General features: G+C 39.3%; 1 protein-coding gene across 4 annotated transcripts in view; it reads left to right on the top strand.

Moving 5' to 3' along the window:
- Positions 1-1,007: 1,007 nt before the first annotated feature.
- Positions 1,008-20,017, top strand: part of tnr (tenascin R (restrictin, janusin)) — a 157,396-nt gene continuing 138,386 nt past the window's right edge. For all 4 annotated transcript variants that reach the window (XM_076744812.1, XM_076744810.1, XM_076744811.1 and 1 more), the window contains exon 1: positions 1,008-1,288. The gene's annotated coding sequence lies outside the window, so the exon portion shown is untranslated. The remainder of the gene's footprint in view (positions 1,289-20,017) is intronic.

Below are 20,017 nucleotides of genomic sequence, written 5' to 3'. Positions count from 1 at the left end.
TTGAAAAATGTCCAAGCTGACATGCTCAGATGTCTTGTTTGTCCAAACATCACTCCAAAACTCAAAGATATTGAAATGAGTGTGTACAAAGTATGACCAAAAAAGAGCATCAGATCTTCACATTTGAGAAGCTGCAACCAGAAAATGTCAAGGATTCTCTCTTGAAAAATGACAAAAATTATTAAATGATTATCAAATTATTAATCAGTTAATTTTATATTGATTGACTAATCATTGCAGCTCCATCTGAAATGCAGTTGAATAATGGATTTATAATAAACAACAATTTTGATAATGGAATTATACCAAACATTTTAAGGCTTCAAGCTTCTGCAGTGGGAGGACTTTTGTCTATTTTCTGTTTTGTTGCAAATTGATAACCTTTGGGCTTTTGACTGTTGGTGCAACTAAACAAGCTATTTTAAGATGTCACCTTGAGCATTGGGAAAATATAATGAGTTCATATGACAGTGTATAAATTAAACATTAATTAAAACATGATTGGGAGATCAGTCCATTCTGGAAATGATTATTAGATGCAACCCTTGCCAGTTGTGTTGCTGTATAAATATTGTGTTTTAATGTTTCTTTTTTCTTTTTTTTCCTTTTTTTTTTTTTTAGCTAATGTTGGTGCCAGCACAAATCCTCGAGCAAATTCACAAGACTGCTTTGGGTTCCCTGAGTAACATCTGATGCTGACTATGAGCAGCATGGAGAGAAGGCAGCCACTAGAGGCTGCACTAGCAAGGACACAGATACATAGATCAATAATGAGAGAGAGAAAGACAGAGGAATCAATGAAGAAACAGCAAAAAAGAGATGGTGAGATAGCATGCAGTATAGTACAGCAAGAGAGAGTGACAGAGTGAAAAGATAATAGGAGTGAGCATCACAGCAGCTGACAACCTGAGAGGGAGAGAGAGCATCTCAGCTCACTACAGAGAGAGAGAGAGGGAGAGAGGGAGAGTGGAGCAGCACTCAACCACGTTGCCCGTCCTCATATTTTCCTCTGCAGCTGTGCAAGGCAGAGTGAGCGGCGGAGAAGAGAGAGCACATCTGAGTCCCGTGGAAACAGCAGGACCACGTACCACTTGGCTGAGAGATCGATGCACTTACGCCAAGCCACACTGGAAGGGTGAGCGGCCCGTAGGACGTCCGTGTACTGCCACAGAGAGAGTGAGAGAGAGAGCAAGAGAGTAGCCAAAGGGACAGAGAGAGTGAAGACAGCGAGAGGGAAGAAGATTACCCAAGGCCAATTTGAAAGCTTTCTGCTGGTCACTCAGAGCAGGTGAGTTAACTTGTGCCTGTGTGGAACGGGGATGGATGTTCGGCAGGTGCATTCTGCTTGTGAGGAGAGTGTGTATGCGTGTGAGTCCTGCATTTCCACTCATGCATAGTTGTGTATTTATTTGCCTTTGTGATAGTGCTGTTTTTTTTTCCTGTTGTAGTTTGTGTATCACTTGCAAGACAGCGAGCATTTATAATCATAGCCAGGTGATTATCTGGGGAACCTTAGTATCAATCAGCCCGTTATCATGCTGAGCAGAGAGGAACACAACAATAGCTGCTTAACGACCCTCTCTTGTTGGTTTGTGTGCTTATGTGTGTGTGTGGGTGTTTTTTTTAAGTTAAAGTGCATGTGTGTGTTGTAGAAGATTTCTGTTGTAACAAGTGAATTCCAGCCACTTGGGCAATTTAAAAGAGTCATTATAAAAGCTTGCTTTGAGGAAATTAATTGGAGTAGTCGATGCCATAATATGGCAGTTTGTCACAACTGTCATGGGAAGGATATTGGTCTCAAGCCACTGGTATTTTCTTTAGATAGACAGCTTATTGTGTCAGTTAGAGGATTTTCTTTTTATTGACATGCCACTGTGAGTTTGGAGGAACATTTAGGGAATTGGTTTCAAATAACAATTCAACTCATTTAACAGGAATAGAGTGTGGTTGGTACATGTACAAATAATCTTAAGTGTTGTCATTTTGTACACTTTGATAAAAATATCTTGTGTTTTCAAATTTGTGCAGTCAACTGCAAACATAGTTAATATAGTTCTCAAAGTTGTCCCCATCTTATAGATTAGTAGTCATCTGCCAGTTGTTAAAAAGCTCTATTGCTTTTAAGACCCATCAAATGCCTTTTCTGCACAGATAATTAAATGTGTTTCAGCTATAATGACTTCTTATTAATTATAGTGACATTTAGAAAGTCTGTCTATGTGCACCATCTCTGCATGTATTTGCATGCTGTACCTGGTTTGGAAATACCATGCCATGCTTGATATGTCCCATCATCCATCTGTAAGTGTCTCCGTCTGTCTTTCAGTCTCTGTTCCTCTCCTTTTCCCATAATTCCACCCTCCTGCTTTCCTGTTTCCCTCCATGTCATGCTGTGAAGGTTATTGCCATATATCGAGTTGGTTTAATTTGTCAAAGTCAGGCACACGTATTGTCCACGGTCGCAGCAGAGGAGCAGGTTGAGGAAATGCAGTGTTAAGTATTGACACCATATTGGACGCTGACAGAGTGACAGAAAAAGGCAGAAGAAGTGAGAACAAGAAACACGCAGAGAGAACATTTCTGAGATTTTTCTGACTGTGTGTGTGTGCGTATATGTGTGTGTCTAGGCTGCGAGCGGGGAGGCTCGAGGTTATCGGTCTCTGGATTCATCATACCTCGCTCAGAGCTTGGCTCTCCCTTTCTCCCATGTGGGTCCTGTGTCATTAAGCTGAGACACCGAATCTGAGAGATCACTTTCTCCCTCCTTCTCTCTTTCTCTTCCTGAACGGACTCTCTCTCTCTCTCTCTCTCTCTCTCTCTCTCTCTCTCTCTCTCTCTCTCTCTCTCTGTCTCTCTGTCTTTGTCTTTACCTCTCGGTGGCTCTTTATCTCTTCATTCCTCACTGTCCGTCCCTGTCACACACGTACATATGCAGAAACACACACAAAAGACATCCGTACAAGTGTAACTACATTTATGGAAACTGCTGCTCATGAAACATGCATCCCTCATTGAATATAGAGTGAGAGTGTGCAGAAATCATGTGATTGAAATTCAAATTAAATACAGGTTACTGCACTGTGGCTCTAATATTACATTTTTACCATCTGAAATGGTAAAGTGAGACACCCTGTCCTTTTTAGACAATTGCGTCAGAATTTGTAAGATTTCTTGGGGACATGCATTACAATTTAACTGTATACGACAGATTTATGGAAAAATAATAGTGGCAGCATCTTAATGACTCGAAGAAATGCATTATTTGTAGCTTCCTGTTTGGAATTGTCGTGGTTTAGTCCGAGTAAGAGCCTGTGTTTAGTGGTTAAACTGCAAAATGCAAATTGTTTCTATAAATTGCTTTTGCAGCAGGTGGTATTTGTTGAATTTTTCTCACATTCTCAGTGTGACAGGATTATGTTCACTATTTTCCTGTCCTCTTTTTCCAGATCATTCAGATTTATTTGAGTGCCAATGGGCAGCTGAACAAGCTTGCAAACGTCTGTGTAGTAATTAATAATTTACATAATACTTCTTTCTGTGGGAATTTTATTTTTCTCTGCACCAGTGTTAATTGTGTTAGCTAAGCTACCGTCATTACTTATCGTTAGGGAGACAGTTAAATGCGGATATATTCAGCTCTCATTAGCGACTGCATCGTCCATCAGATACTACACAGATGAAAACACAGTAACTGAAAAGAAACTGCAGTAAGAGGACAGAAATGTTTAACTGTTCTTTCAGTTGTAATTCAGACACTCATCACCCACACTTTCGTCCTTTGTTTGCTTATTAGATGCGCGTTCTTATGGTTTAGATACAGACATGTGGAATTGCATGGTTCTATTAACTTGAGAGCTATTCTCGTAATTGTTTAGTGCGTGCATTATTCATTTGTACTTGTACAATTTCTATATTACACATGTTTAGTACAGTATTTAAAAGCCTTAGAGAGATCAGTGAACAGAACATTTTCCTGTCCTTCATCTTTTCAAGAAATACCTCAACGGCCTCCTGTGCTATCATCTCAGTCTGTGTGATGAATCCTGAGTAGACTGCTCTGATTTATGTTTTCAAGGTAGAGGAGCCAGACATGGGCATTTGTCTGAATAATTTGTGTAAACCGCTACCTTTCCTTTTCTTTCTTTCTTTCTTTCTTTCTTTCTTTCTTTCTTTCTTTCTTTCATGCAGTCTTCCTTTTTGTATTTCTGCTGGCCTCTCTTCCTCTCCTACCATTCTCCCCATTGGATTATTCTTTAGCTAAATGCTACACAGATGTCTAGATATGTGGTATAGCAATATGTGGATGTGGACCAAATTATTGTGAGCAATAATTTTATGGTGTCATCACTGCATCATCATAATATTTAGCAATCTTTCCTGAAACACTTACTTTCCTGAAATAATTTCATGATGTTTGCCTTGGATGTTATTCAGCACCGGACATTGAACCATGTACTGCAACTTTGTTGGACTGCAAAATGTATTAAATAAGATATACTTAAATAGACTTAAAATAGGCTTGTGCTGATTGGCTTGTACATCAACAATTGAAGGACGGCTTGTTCCTTGTTTTTTCGACATTAAGATGATTCTTACTACTATCAGAACGAAGACGTTCTAAAATTAATCTAGACTCTGCGCCCTAGTTTTCCCAACAGCATATTCATCTTCACATGCATTTTATTTGTTGGGTTTAAATTTGGAGTTAGATTTGTTTAATTTCAGGTTCAGACTAAACAATATTTTTGTCTGTTAAGATGGTCACTGTGTCAGATTAGAGGAACATAGTTTGTCCCTGACTAATTGTAGTTTCCCATCTTTGATGACCTGTGGGATTGTGTCATTGGGAAGGAGTAGCTAGGGACCAACTTCAGTGAACGAGACTATAAACAAATATTGGTGTCTGAAGTGGTGTGTGTGGTACTAGCTGTGTTGAGTTCAGAAAACGCCTATAAAAAAAGAGACCGTAACCTTTCCCCTATCACAGATCCAACTTGCAGCACCAATATGGTAGTTTTTTTTGTTGGCACGTCATGACGTGCCCTAGATATAAGGTTGATTGTTGTTCGCTATGATACACTACACAGGATACAATGATCAGCTGTTGTGGCCTGACGCCCATTTTCATTCCCGACACCCAGTGTCTGTCAGTCGGGCTAGTATTGGCCTGATATTTTGTAGTCTGCCCCTGACATAAGGCTGCTGAAGCCTTTTTAGACGTGGCAGTGGCCACTAACTAAGTTTAGGCTCTTTTACTGAACCTAGTGCTGGAGACAATACCAACAGTGAGCCTCACAGCTCTTCTATGTTAATCTCTTGACCACAAAGGACTTTATTAACAGAAGACGGATGAATGCGCCAATTATGCTGATCTTATCAAGACACTTGTCTGTCTGACTGCCTTGGGTCTCACACAGTGCACAGTGTGAGCATCTCTCCCCTCTCTAATAGAAAATAATAGATGAAGAAAACCAGTTGTGCTGTGACAGAAGGGCTGATGGAACAGCAAGTTTGCAGTATTTGCTGGCTGGGATTGCCTGATCTGACGAGATGGAGTAAATTTCACATACGCAGCCCCCCAACGGTGTGGAGTGACAGTGCTGAGAGGGGGAAAAACAGGAATCAATGGCAGGATGTCCAAGAAAGGAAGTCTCTGCTCTATTCTGGACCACTGACGAAGGACATTTGGATTTTCAAACCGTTTTGATGTAGTCTGATTTAACCATGCAATTGACTGTGCTGCAAAGTGGTCGGAAGTGCTGAAAAAAGATGTGTACTGTATATCACAAATGATTTATAGAAGCAGGACGGGCGCTTGGATTGGTTTCTAAGCCTCTTGGGAGCTTTGTTTTACTGTCTTAAACACCAAGTGGAGAGAGAGGAAATGACAAAGCTCAAAGGATCATAAAATGTGGTGAGAAATTTGAACTGCCCACTTGAAATAATGGAGGAAATGTGTGTAAGATCAGAGAGCTTTACAGTCATTTGAGCCGTTTTCTTCGCTGTTACATCTGGTACATCTAAGGCCGATTTCCCACTTGGGATGACCTACTCGAACTGATCTAAGCCTCTGATTTATATCATATAATAGAGCACAGTTGAGACATATTCACCTTGGTCTTTATTTCAGTGCGGGAAATCACAGGCATCTATATTGGAATTTTTTTTTTTTGCTGCTGTGCTCCAAACAGAATCCAAAGAGTTCAGAGTTCAACTGAGTGTTCTTGTTGGGTAAGTATCCCTGTTTCCTGGATCCATGGCATGCGGTGTTGCATTAACAAGTACCTTCCGCAGTCAGCACGTTCTATATCTTTTATTCAAGCACTCGCCTTACAAATCTTGTGGGGATATGGGTGAGGTTTTATTTTTATCCCACATCGTCCAGTCCTCCCCAGCGTTTAGAGAGCTGGGCGGGCCATGTTAATGATCCTCATTAGCCAAGGAGCTTGAATCCAAACTGGAATTCTTCCACTTGAACTGCTCCTCATCTCCCTTTTTCTCTCTCACTCTCTCCTCCTTCCCCCACCTGAGTGTCTGCACTGGAAAATAGTCTGTAAAGGTCTTCAAACTCTTTCAACTTCTTCTTCTTTTTCAAGATATTTACTGCACAGTGCAGGTCCCTGGGTACTGGTGTGTACCTGTATGTTTGAATGGAGGCATGAGTGTGTGCGTGATCATGTATGTGCACATTGCTGCGCGCATGTCCTGCGGGAAAAGGAAGTGTTCCAGATGACCCCTGATACTAGTTGCTTTTTCTTCCCTACTGTGAAGTAAAAAGCTTAAAGTTCAGGCGTGAGGCCCCTCCAGGCAGCCTGTGAAGGATGTTCAGATATACAAACATGTCGGCTCAAGAGACACCTTTCGCTGAAGGGTAAATATGCTCTGGCTCTGTTTATACAACAACTGTGCAGCAGTTAGAGGCAGACGTTGTTTGATACCTCTGACTGGGGATTATCTGAAGCTGTACAGTCCAGGCTGCTACACTGCATTATATTGATACTTCTCTAAATGTTCTGTCTTTATGTTACCTTTATTTAGGAAGGAAAGTGACACCGTACGCTGAGCCAAAAAAAAAAAAAGACCTCCAAAATGTGCCCTCAATACATGAATTAGCATGAAGTACAGGCTCACGATGTTCTTTTAAAATGTGTCTAATTTGCATTTTTGGGAAAGTTTGTAATTGCAAAGTCTCATTGATGGGGGAAAGGTTAAAGAATTACATTTTTACAGGAGGTTTAGTAGAGTAGTAATGGATGTTGCCTGAATTGTATAGCTTGTTAATCTCTTTAAACTTGACATTTGGGCTTTTTGGAACAAATGTAGTTTACGCTTTTACTGAAGATACTCAACTGATAAAGTAGTATCTGCAAAAAAATGATAAAACTAAGAGGATGAAGAATGAGTTTAAGTAAATCACCTTGTAATCAATAACAGCTACACTTTTTTGAAGTACATTTATTTACTGTAAACTTGTGTCGTCACATTAAACTGCAGTTCAGTGTTTGTTCTGAGCTCTATTAGCTATGTTCTCTGTAAGCTTTATGAACTCCATAAGCTGTTAGCTTCATTAGCGCTTAGCTCAATTGGCCAAACACATCACATGACCCTGCTGCCCACTGGCTACTAACAGCTAACTAGCTTCTCCGTCGATTTCACCATGGATTTGTTGTTCACAATGTAGCATTACCAGGGAAGCAGGGTTGTCCCCCATTCATAGTGAGTTCACTGCAGCCTTTTGGATTTTAAGACGGGACGTGAACCCAGCATCACTGCAAACCAAATCATCACAGAATCAACCACAATATTATGTGATAGTAACTATAGTATCTGCATGAGAAGACCCACTTTGTTTATTTGTCTTGGAGGCGTCCTGGGGAAGATCTCTTCTCGTTCCCATCGTCTGCCGTCCCTGGGATGACTGGTCACTGTAAAACTTTGGCGTCTCTGTGTTAATGCTTGAGTGTGAGAGCTCCCTCTTGAACTTGGAAAAAATAATTTGACAACACATTTCTAACTCAAAGTCCACTGATAAGCTCCAGTAAGTGGGCCTTGAGTCAAGACCTCTTTGTCAAATAGTGTTTTTTTTCACATAATCAGCAGGTCCTTTCATTGCATGAGTCTCATAATAAAATATTCAAGGTTGGACTACAGGAGCCTTCCTGTAGCCGTCTTACTTATTTTCTGGGATATTGAGACTTGAATATCTTTGCTTTTAAGTCTCACCGCAGTCTAGTCCAGGTTTAGCCTCGCCTCTTCATTTTTTGTCACTTGAGTAGAGGTGATTTCTCAAGTATAAACAGCATAGGAGCTCTTCTTGTGGCTGAGCTTTATGTACCAGGAAAATAACCTTAGCTGAGTCTGACCACTGCACTGTGTTTATTGAGACTGAACAAAGTTGAACGTTCTGCTTCATCTTTGAGTGTTTACATCTACGCATAGGCAGAATGAGATATGGTTTGAGGAAATGAGATAGCAAGCTATATTATGCATGAATTCTTGAATGTGATAAATGGTATGTGCATGCTGAGAGATTTTGGCATACTGTGCAGACAGTGTTGCAGGTTCTCTGCTCTAAGCACAAGGAACATCAAGTCAGGTACATGCTATACAATAAATATTAAAGGCTTCAGTACACAGGCAGCTTTATCCAATAAATCCATTCTGTAGATTTTCATAATCTTAAATGGTATGCAGTCCTGTTTCGACTTTTGCTCCCTTAAGTGTCACAGTGCATGTTGGCCCATTTCCACCCCTGTTGACAGCACAATTGCACTGCCGTTCTGTATTCCAGTTTCATTTTGATCATATAAAAGAGATACAGTATCTCTCTGTACCTTGCTCTCGCTCCAGGATACACACTAATTTGACTCTCAGAAACAGTTTTTAAATGAAGTATGGCTACAACAAACCAATCAAACCAGCACCTTCACACACCACTTAATTGCACATGTGATTAAGAACTAAGACAGCTATTTGTCTCTGTGAACCTTCCATCTGTCTGCCATTTACCAGAATGGTGTCATTAACTTAATTTGTCCTTAGCTCATACAAAAAGCCATTCTCATTCCTAGCACACACTGAGCAATTATAACTGCTCCAGTTGTCCCATTTGCATAGTTTCATAGAATATGCATTCTGATAGATTAGATTTTCCACTTAATATGCAAAACAGAGCTGTTGTGGGTCGGTTTGCACAAGATATACCTAGTAATAATCGGCTCAACTGAGCAATACTGATTTTTGCGTAATAGCATACGGCATGGATACAGATATATTTTAATCAGTATTTCTGCATTGTTGCAATAAAACAATATGAACTCAATACATGTAAATTTCACCTTTTTGAAAAGGTTGTAGCAGTGTCCTCTGGTCACGTGCCCACACCTGTAATTATTAGGTTACGTTCTATCTCAAGGGGATCTGCACTGTTAACATCAGAAATGACCTTAAAACCAACCAACTTGCTTCATGCAAGTAAAAGGACCTTAAAGTCATGTCATGTAAAGGCCACATAAGAGAAAGAACAGCCAAATGATGCAGGATTGGTTGGAGGTTGACTTGTAAGATATGTGCTGGGTACACATGGAGGATGTCTGTGACGTTTAGGGCTAACGCAGGTATTGATACATTTTGCTGCTCATCGATCTCATTTCATTACTTAACTTTCGTTACTTAACCTGACACTATTATATGGATTTCAGTATAAATGAATGGTCTGGATGTATAGTACAGTAGTATTGTGCCAGTTTGTTTATAACTTTATGTTATACAACTTTTTGCATACATGAGGTGCTGTCATGGCCAGTGTTTTCAATGGACTTTAGACAATAGAAAAATGTTGACTGCCTGTGAATATACAGCTTTGAATGCTGCAATGGAGACTTCTAGAAGTAGCGTACTGTATTTTTGGATCAGAGAGCTTCATATTCTGCAGTGTTAAATCTACAATGCTATGACATTAATCAATGCAGTATCTCAGTTCTTTCACAAAAACATGCTCTGTAGTCTGTTTGTTGTTTTGTTGCAGCCCAAACCTAGATGATATTAACCATATTCTACAGACTTTTCATTGATCTCTATCAATCAATATCTATCCCTTTGGAGAGTGATGAAACATTTTTCAACCTACTTTCATTGGACAGAGCAAGCATCTGAAATAATAAGGTGCTCTAGGGGCTATGGAACAGTTACAGCATGAGACATGATTTGGATGCAGTATTATTTACTTTGCACACTGTTTAACTATGTTTTGTCATCAGATTTGTGACAGTGAAGCTACATGCAGACATAAAACATGGTTGAAAAACATTCTTACTGGGAAGCTTTGCAAAGCTCAACAGATGCTTCTGTTGCATCAGTGCTTACAGTCTATAAATGAATGAAGGGCTATAAAACGGTAATCATCAAGGATATTATCAGATTTTGTGAGCTGAGAAATCGCTATGATGTGCCATGATGATGATTTATTTGTTAGCATTAAACAAATACATGAGAACTTTAATTTTGCACAAATGTCTAACACTCAAAGAGGCTGTAGTTCATCAAGTCCAACAAAATATGCTTTGTTTTACCGTTATTAAAGTTGTTAGGTGCTTAAATTTTATTACCAAGTAGAATACTGACAACTAGAAAACCACAGTTTCATGTTTAAAGGAGTAGTTCGATATTTTTTGGCTGCACAGCCATTCTTTAACTGTCTCTTGCTCTGACTTTGCAAGCTCTCTTTAAAGCCACAGATTCTTGTTTTCACATTTCTGTTTGTGTGTGGTTTAAGTGAAAAAAGAGTAAAATAACTCTCACTTTCTTGTTTTGTAGTCTTGTTTGTTTTGGACCATTTTAATGGTTATACAGATAATATAAACAAGATGCAGTGTGCTAATTTGTGAGCTTTAGAGGTGCTGGTTTTAACCTGCTTCTGTGCTAATTAAGATAGACACCTCCTAGCTATATATGCTTACTTAATGCACAGACATTTTGCATTTTTCAAAATGTAGAACTATTTCTTCAAGCTTTAAAAAATGTGACTAATGGTAGAAAGCTTGGTTTGAAGTAGGGTAGGTCTTTGACTCTCGGCCTGATCTCTCAGCGAGTTTTTCTTGGGTTGAGGTGTCTCTTCAGGTTTGGCTGAGTGTTCCTTTTTACTTTCGTGTCTAAAAAATAGAAATGAAACCATCATTGAAAACAGAGCCAAGATTCTCAAAGCATCCCACTGGAGTACGCTGAGTGTTTTGGAAGGTGGATGAAGTGTCATGAAGAGACTACTGTATCTTGGTGAATCAGTTTTTCTTGTTCAGCTTGATCACAAGTAGCTATTTTTCAGTGTATTTCAGCCACAGATATCTGCATGTAGTTTAAATTCATAAACACGGCAGAGGTAAATGCAGTGATAGTGTAGACAAATAAAATGCATTAAATTCTGTCCATTTCATATAAAACATCTAGGGCATCTAATAATATCTGTGGGGTTTCACAACAAGAGCAGTTCTTAATATATCATAGGAATTACTATTCACCACTGCACAACCCTTCGAACTACGTAGATAAAACTTGCAAAAGTTAAGGTAAATACATTCAAAACTGCAAAAAAGCTGCCAAGAAAAGATAAAATGCATGAAATTAAGCAAGAGCTCACCAATAAACTCAACAGTTTATCTTCATAATATTGCAGTGACTTATTAGAACACAGTTCAGCAGGTTAGACATGTTAATTAACTGTTTTTGACATTAATCCAGACATTATGCACCATTAATCAGCACACTGCTCTCTCGGTCACAGGGATTTTTGGCATTTGTACTGTAACACAGTTTTTCAGAAAAACAATTAATGTGTGCTGTGGCAGTCGTATACCTGTAGTTGAATAGCTCAGCGCAGAACCACTACAATGCAGAGGTAGTTTTTCTGTTACCTCTACACCTCTGTAACAATTAAATTGTTGTACTCTTAATTATTGCGGTGGTATTCGAACACTAACTGTTGGAAACCAAATGACTTCCTGACAGCTACTGGGTCACAAGGCAGTAAGTACTGCTGTGCCGCTGATTAAATTCACCCAATAATTAAGCAGACATCATTGATTCCCTGCAGAGAAATGGAGAAATGGAGAGAGAGTGTGTGTGAGAGACTCCCCCTCTGTCCCCGTGCTTCCTGTAGCCCCTGCAGCGGTGGGCCAGTCAGATATGCGTAATTTGGGAAATGAGCAGAAGTCAATTCCACTTAAACAGACAGTGGTGGTTGGACACATCGATGTTCCATGCATTGTTGACTCCCTTCATTTTCCTTCCTCCCTGATTTCCTCTGTGTAATTGACAGAGCGATCGAAGGGAATGAGAATGTGTGTCCTAGATTATGATTGTGTCTGTGTGAGTGTAATGTGGTGTGTAAGAGTTTCAAACTAAACAATCACATACTTCTTGAACAATTTAGGATACTTGTGTATGTGTCCTTTAAAAGAAGAGCTTATTCGTTTCACAGTATCTGTAAGACTCAATCATAAGTCCATATGAATAAGAGTGTTTGTGGGTGCCTGTCCGTTTCTGCAGTGTTGTTTGTCTCACATCCATTACAGACACACACATCAAAAAGCATCATAAGCTGTTCTACTTTTGATGCCAGTGCATGTATTTTAGGCACTGTAGTTATGCTACCATAGCTGGCTACCAGAGCTAGCACAGCCTGCAAATGTGTTACCACAGTAAGTTCCCATATGTGGGGGAGATCCATTGTAATATCAATAGCAGGGAAATTAATATATATGGCGGTTTGCCCCAGTTGTAGCTTAAAGTCTAATGTCATGTTGGTCCTTGAACTGTCCACAGTGTTGTGAAGTGGAAGGGGTAATTCCAGGTGTCCAGGGTGACAGAGGTAAAAGTCCCTTTCCCTTTATTGTATAGGCAATGTGTACTGACTGGCATGTGGATGACACTCCTCTGCTTTAAATTGTCAGTACAAAAAAAAAATTCTGGTTCTTCAATAAAAGTCAAAGGTGCAGGATTTAAACATGTATGGATACAAGTCATCTAAGATGTATTTTGGTAAGAAATCAAATTACTGAGTTTAAGGTTCTGTTACATAGACCACTAGCAGCGAGCCGAAGTTAAACATCACACCAGCAACCTGATGAAATATCCAGCAGTTTCATTCAGTCCACTTACCTGCTAAATTTTGGATGAATTTGGCAAATGATGCAGTGTTTTGTTCATGATTGCGTTGCTTTTGAATTTGCTGCAGCTCTCATTTGCTCCTCTGACTGGCAATAACAGCTGAGGCTCACTGAAGTATTTACAACCATCCACCATACATAATTTCTTAGAAATAAAGTTTGGAATGATGAAAACTGATGGTGATCACATAAAGTTCTAGTTCCCATGCTTCATTGAGGATATCATTAAATGAAAGCTCTGAAATGGGAATTCATACTTTTTGGCTCCAGTTAAGACATTTTTTTTAAGATCAATGCATTGCTCACAATACCCTGATCTTGGCCTCTGCAAATGCTAATCTAAAACTGTAGGTGAAATGTCCCATCAGGCAGCCATAGCACATTATACCTGCAGAGGACCACCATCGAAACTTGAGCAATTTAACATGAGTATTGCTGTGAAAACTGCTATTAGACCTTTAGCCACTATCATGGATGATTGTTCTATTATGAACACTTTCTGTTGACTAAGTTGAACCGTGTAAAGTGCCTTATGTCAGTGTTAAATGATTAATTATCATCAGATGTCACAGCTGATGTTAAAGCTTCTGTGGTTTAAAAATGGGAAATAACGTCTTTTAAACTGTAGACTAATTCAAGGTTAAGTAGCTGACAGCAGACGTTCTTATGAAGCAACTGGATGTGACAGGTAGCCATCCAGTTTTCCTCAGAGGTCTTTGTATTATTTTTTCAGTTGTATAATGCTTTTATGATAGTGTTCTCATATAAGTGCTTTGCAGCTGTGACTGTTAACTGATCTAATTGACTTAGCGTAACTTTTCTTCATTGTTGAAGATTAGGAGTTAATCATCTTGCTGAGATTCTTCTACTCTCTCCCCCTCCATTGAGTAGAAAGCGCTGTCCTGACTGCATTAAAAACAAAACATGGTTTTCATGTTTAATGGTCAATGTTGTATTTGACATATTTCAAATGGTTTGGTTTTTGTACTGAAAATATACTGTATCCTTTCTTGTAGATGCTTTTTTGATATTTAGTCTCTGCTTGAAAGGGCATCTAAAGCTGGGTGGAAATGAGCTTTCTGTCATTAAGAGATTGAGGGTTGGAAAATCTTTTTTTCTGATGCATGGGGCCTGTGAGTGTCAACAATGACTATCTGGTATCGCACACAGCTCATGTTCGATTTTGTGCAGTTCTTCGGCTCATTGCTGAGCAAAGTGTTTGTAATGCTGCTGGAGTGTCAACCTTGAGGGTTACGACTGTCATTCTCGTCTTGTCGAATGTCACATCCATCTAGATACCCATCAAATAAAAAAGACCTTCCCAAACAAGGCTTTCACAATCTTGGCAAGACCTAAAATAATTTCACTGTGACATGCAGCTGTCTGAATAGCATCTCTTGTGATAGCAAACAACAGAGATTGAAACAGTAGTTAGCCTTGACCTTTATCAAGCCATGCTCAGCTTTTCAACATTATTAGGTTTTTACATCCTTTTACTTTCACTGTGAAAATAACATTTAAACATTGCAGTTACAATACATTCATACCCTCATTCATTAGAATGAGAGAGTTTCTTCTGCATTTAAATGGAAAACCATTCGTTCAAATACAGCAGCTTCTACACTGTGGTCCTGAAATGTGTTCTGTCCTGAGCAGGGTGACGTTACCATCATCTGACCTGGATGGTGTTACAGATGCATTTAGACACATAATATACATTTAATGTAACCTGGGATACAGTGAGGTTTCTTTGTTTGAGCTTTTGGGGTGCAAATGTCAGCCTCACTAAAAACAAAACTGTTTGTGTGGTTTCTGTTTACCATTCACCAGACAGACAACAAATTCCAGTTACTAACCTGCCATGTGGTAGGAGGTTGATGAATAATGCAATAATATTTTGATGGCAAGAAAAATGTACACAAACAGTTTATACATGTGGTGGCATACAGAGAAAAAGAAGTTGTTGTCGGTTCAGGAAACGCTTCAAAGAGACTAAAAACAAATATTACAGGAGGTGCAGAGTCCCGATGTATAATAATGTTAGATTCACTCTAGAATTTTAGAATCGGGGGGAGACATTCCCCTTTATTTGTCACACACATGCACATGCTGGACACTGCACACGAAATTTGACTTCCGCCTTTAACCCATCCTGGTCGTCCCTCCTCCGTGGCAGACCAGGAGCGGTGGGCAGCCAGACCGGCGCCCGGGGACCCATCTTCGGCGTCACCATTGGTCAGGTGGTGATATTCTTGCATGTTTTTAGTGTAAGTCATTAAGAAGACTTACAGAAGATTTACAAATTTGTAGTGGTGGAAAGTAGATGTATTCTAGTACTGTTCTTAAGGTTATGATTGTTAATAATAAGTACTTGAAATTACACTTCAGAGGGAAATATTGCACATTTACTCCACTACATTTATCTGACAGCTAAAGTAACTGTTGTTTTTAAAAGGTTTTATCTGTAAAACATCTGATCAGGTGATAAAATGCAATATATTTCTTAGACTAATCTACCCAATATCATAGAAAGTAGTCAGCCTTTGTCTGTACCATTCCTTTTCTTGCTTTGAAACGACACACCCACCTATCAGGGAATGATATTTTGTTCTACTAATGTATGTTTCAGGTAAAATGATAAAATTTGCTTTCAGTAGGATTAACTGAAGTGTACGTAACAAAGTCTCCCTGTGCACTGCTTTCTTGTATTGCCCATTCATTGGTTGGGTGGATTTTAGGGGCATTCTTTTGTGTGAGTGTGATGATTTTTTTTTTTTAACAAGACCAAAAGAGTCTGGCAATGTTAGTATTTCTCATTACACAAGACTGTCCACCCAGAGAGAGCACACACAATGAACTATTCTTTTCTCATTCTCTCTGTCCGTCCGTTTGTCCCTCACATTTCCTCCCATTTTTTCCCTCTTTCTCTTTCTTTGTCACACTTTACAGTCACTTTTCAAGGCTTTCATTCTGCTGGCCAGAATTGGCAAAGAGCGTTGTTCTAATCAGGTTTGTTGGACACAGATCAGAACAGCTCATTGAAAAATCTTTCACTGGCTTGTTGGAATCTGAATGAAAAGCAGTGCTTTTTTTTTAATTATAGACTTCATCTTGAACCGTATTGTGTCTGGGTATTTTTATTAATCACAGTTCAACAATTTGCTATGTTATTATTTCAACCTGGTCTCCAATATATATGCAAAAATGAGCCAAGGCTAGAAACCACAAACCAACAATAAGACCTCTAACCTTAGAGGGGAGTTTTCTTCTAAATATCGCTTCTGTTTGTTTACACTGGTCTTACCCACCAAAATGCATTGTTTGTATCCATAAGGTCTAAAAAATGTGTCATTTACAATGTAATCTCTAGTAATCTACAGTGCTGCTAGAGGGCAAAGAGGGTAAATTGTCACAGCCTTACAAAAAAAAAGGCCTAGAGCTGTGAAAAAAAGCATTCTATGGTTCGGAGAAGAGTGTCATGTTTAAGAGAAACCAAACATTTGGTTGATAGTGTTTTTCATGTGAAAAGCAGCTTCTAGTGTTGAAATCAGATGCTTAACCATCCAGACAAGCTTTTGTGGAGCTCCAACATTATTATGCTGCTTCTCAGAGAAAAGATTCATTATTTTCATTGATACCAGAAGTTGTTTTTAAGCATTTTGAGTATTTAAATCTGATGATGTTCAGTGTTGTAATTTTTGTAGTTATGACTGTCTGAAAACCAAAGATGTTCTGTCTGCCTGGTCAGTGTACCACCTAACACTGCTCCGCACTGTCAAGGTGGCTGGCTCTCTGGATGAGCTTTTTATCGAAAACTATGAAAAGTTTTGAGTCTAAATTATATTTCTTGATAGTAGCAGATTCATAATCTTAAAATGCTGTGCTTCTCTTTTCACTGTAAAATCTTCCATGGTGCTGTTACAGCCACTTTCCTCACTTCTTCCAAACCGCCTGTCACTGATTGTGTCAAAGTCTTTTAGAGTTTGAAGTGAGACCAAACTATCCTCAGGCTTAAAAGAAACAGTAATTCAAAGCTGATCTTTCTCAACTGAAAATCAGAGACATTCCTCATTAAAACTATCCTTATTATCACTGCAGGCTTTATCTCTAACCTTAAATGCAGGCAACATACTGTGTTCATTACTTTCCATGAGATAAAACCTTTTTTCTCCCCTCCTGCTTTGCCAGTCTTTCAGTAAAAACATTTGGCCTTGATCTCCTGTAGGTGAAATGAAAAGTAGCAAGCTATGTCAAAAAATAACTTACACAACACAGAACATTTTACAAGTTGATGTTAGAAGATGGCATCATTTATTAGATATCATTTTTCTTAAAGGATATCACTGTTACTTTCTCTTTTTCCTGTAAACCACAAGATAATTTTGATTTCTGATGTTTTCTGTTGCTCTGAAGTATGACTATTGATACTTTAAAGTGAAGACTGCACGATCGTGTAACTTTACTGGCTCACAATGCTGCTGTGCTGACAGACCTTGCTGCAGAGAGAAGTGTTTCAATGGCACTGTTGAGCATCTACTAACACAACACTTGTAAAAATGCATCAGATCCAATCTTTGTAGCAAGTATTTTACATGAAAAGTCTTAACATTAAGTTTAACCTGTCATCTTAAGGCAGTTTGTCAGGTAATGGCTGGGTGTCACTAAATAATAGTGTATATTTAACCCTAAATCAAATGCTAAATGCACTTGTCAGTGGAGAACACGGATTTGTCTTGCCTGCACCAGAATACGTTGAATTTCCTCATGCTATAAGTGAAAATGCTGCAGCAACCAGAGATAAGTTGTGACGTCAAAAGAGAGAGCTGTGTTTTGCGATAAGGCAGAGAACCATCGCAGATAACAAGCTTTACCATTTCTTTCCTCCTTTCTGCTTCATTTCTGTCCATCCTAACTTTGCGTCTCTTTTGAATATAGACTCTTTTGACTTGTTGGTAATTCAAATTGGAGTGACGGATCCACGCAAAAACAAAAGCAAAAAAAATGCTGTTATTGTAAGTTGACAGCAAAAGCATTGCATGGGGGGAGAAAGAAATATTCCATCTCGAAACAATGAAACAAGGTGGTTAATTACCCAGTTCATTTCTAATTAGCAACATGAGCAGTGCAGGGAATGTAGCGGAATAGGCAGAGTTGCTGTTGTTAGCTGGATGGATTTTGTGTTTTGCCGTGTGTTGCAGCTGAGATAGGCCCTGTGCCTAGAAACAGTGGTGGTTTTACATCCAGCAGCACCAACCGTGGTCACTCAGAGGGAGGAAATGCCAGAAAAAAATGTTGAATAAATAGGTGTTTGGCGCAGTCAGGTGCTATTCTTAGGGAGTGATTAACAGCAGCTCAAAGAGGACTGAGAGCATGAGTGTGGCCATTGCCTGCTTGATGCAGTGGGGTTAAATGAACACCTGAAATCTTAAGGTATCACCTGCAGCAAACCTTCTCTGTGTTGCACTGCTGTAAGATACAAACAAAGGAGTATGACATATTGTTAGTAGAACATTTAATTTCAAGTCTTTACATTCCACAAATATCACACTTCCAATATTATCCACCCATGTCATGCTGGATTACTCCACAAATGTGTTTCCCAAAGTGGACCAAGAATTCCCTTTCTGCACAGCCTGGCTTTACTTTTGACAATCCGAACCACTCCAGTTGGCTGCCACAGGCATGTGTGAGATGAGACCATGGAAGCAGGAAGCCATGAAACAAATTGGATAAATGTTATTTCTGGAGGAACGTTTAAATGGGATGCATGAATCTTATTGAGGCAGCCATGCTTGAAATTGAGTGAAATCACACATTAACAGAACATGGGAGATTCGGCTTTCACCTTTTGTTACCTCTGGAGCTCCTGCCATTGTCTCCCATGTACTTCTTTGTATATAAGACCTATTTTTAGTGGATTTAGAGCATGCATAAAATGTGCAGATTGTTTACACATGCATGCAAATAAAATAAGCAAGAACATGCCAGTGCATGCGCAGGCATGTGCAGCTTCTACCACCCTCCACTCTACTTCACGCTAAACTAATTCAAAGGTCACTGATTTTGCCCAAACTGATTGTAATTTTCAATATAACCCACACAAAGGTGCAATCAGGGAGTATTTGAAACTTACTGGAGTGTAGAGGCCATGGCTTTATGAGGACAATGAAATGAAGTCTTGGAGGCAAGAGTGTGTAAGTGAGTGTGTATGTGTACCCTATGTGTTGTCAGGATTGCATAACCTCTCTCCTGCAAATCACCTGTCAGGGGATATTGTGTTTGACTTCCTCTTAAGAGACACTTTAGGTGCATTTGATTTGCTCTGGCTGATGCAACAGAGCCAAGTGGGGCACTTGAAAAGAGATCATCCATTCAAATATTCCTCGTGATCTTGAGAATGACTTGAACCTCTGGTGTTTGGATTGACAATTTAGACTTTAATTTCACATTCAGCAAGAGGTCAGAAAGAGGATGGAGAAAAAATGGTTCCATTCACTTGTCATGCATTTCTGTTCAGTTGAAAGCAATGGTGCAAGTGTTATGTTTTGTGGTTTGTTTTTTGTCACTGTCTCCTTATGTAGAGGTTGGTTCCTCTTCTTTTTTTCTCTAGTTCATCTAAGAGTATCTGGAGGTACGGTAAAACAGCCCAGGGTAAAGAGGTGATTTTCTGTTCCATATCTTTTTGTAGCTCACATGTTTGTGCTCCCTCCCCATCCTCTGTCTTCAAAGCTATGATTCACACCTCTAGGGCCATCTTTTTATCTTGATATGTTTCACTCCTCACTCCCCACAATCCCAACACATCTCCCTTTTCTTCCCTCCTAGGATCACCTTTGAAATCTGCCAAGGTGACGTTA

Source organism: Chaetodon auriga, chromosome 12 (assembly GCF_051107435.1).
Source record: "Chaetodon auriga isolate fChaAug3 chromosome 12, fChaAug3.hap1, whole genome shotgun sequence".
NCBI classification, from domain to species: Eukaryota; Metazoa; Chordata; class Actinopteri; order Chaetodontiformes; family Chaetodontidae; genus Chaetodon; species Chaetodon auriga.
Note: the sequence above shows the minus strand (reverse complement) of the source record. Positions and strands in the feature narration are given on the sequence as shown.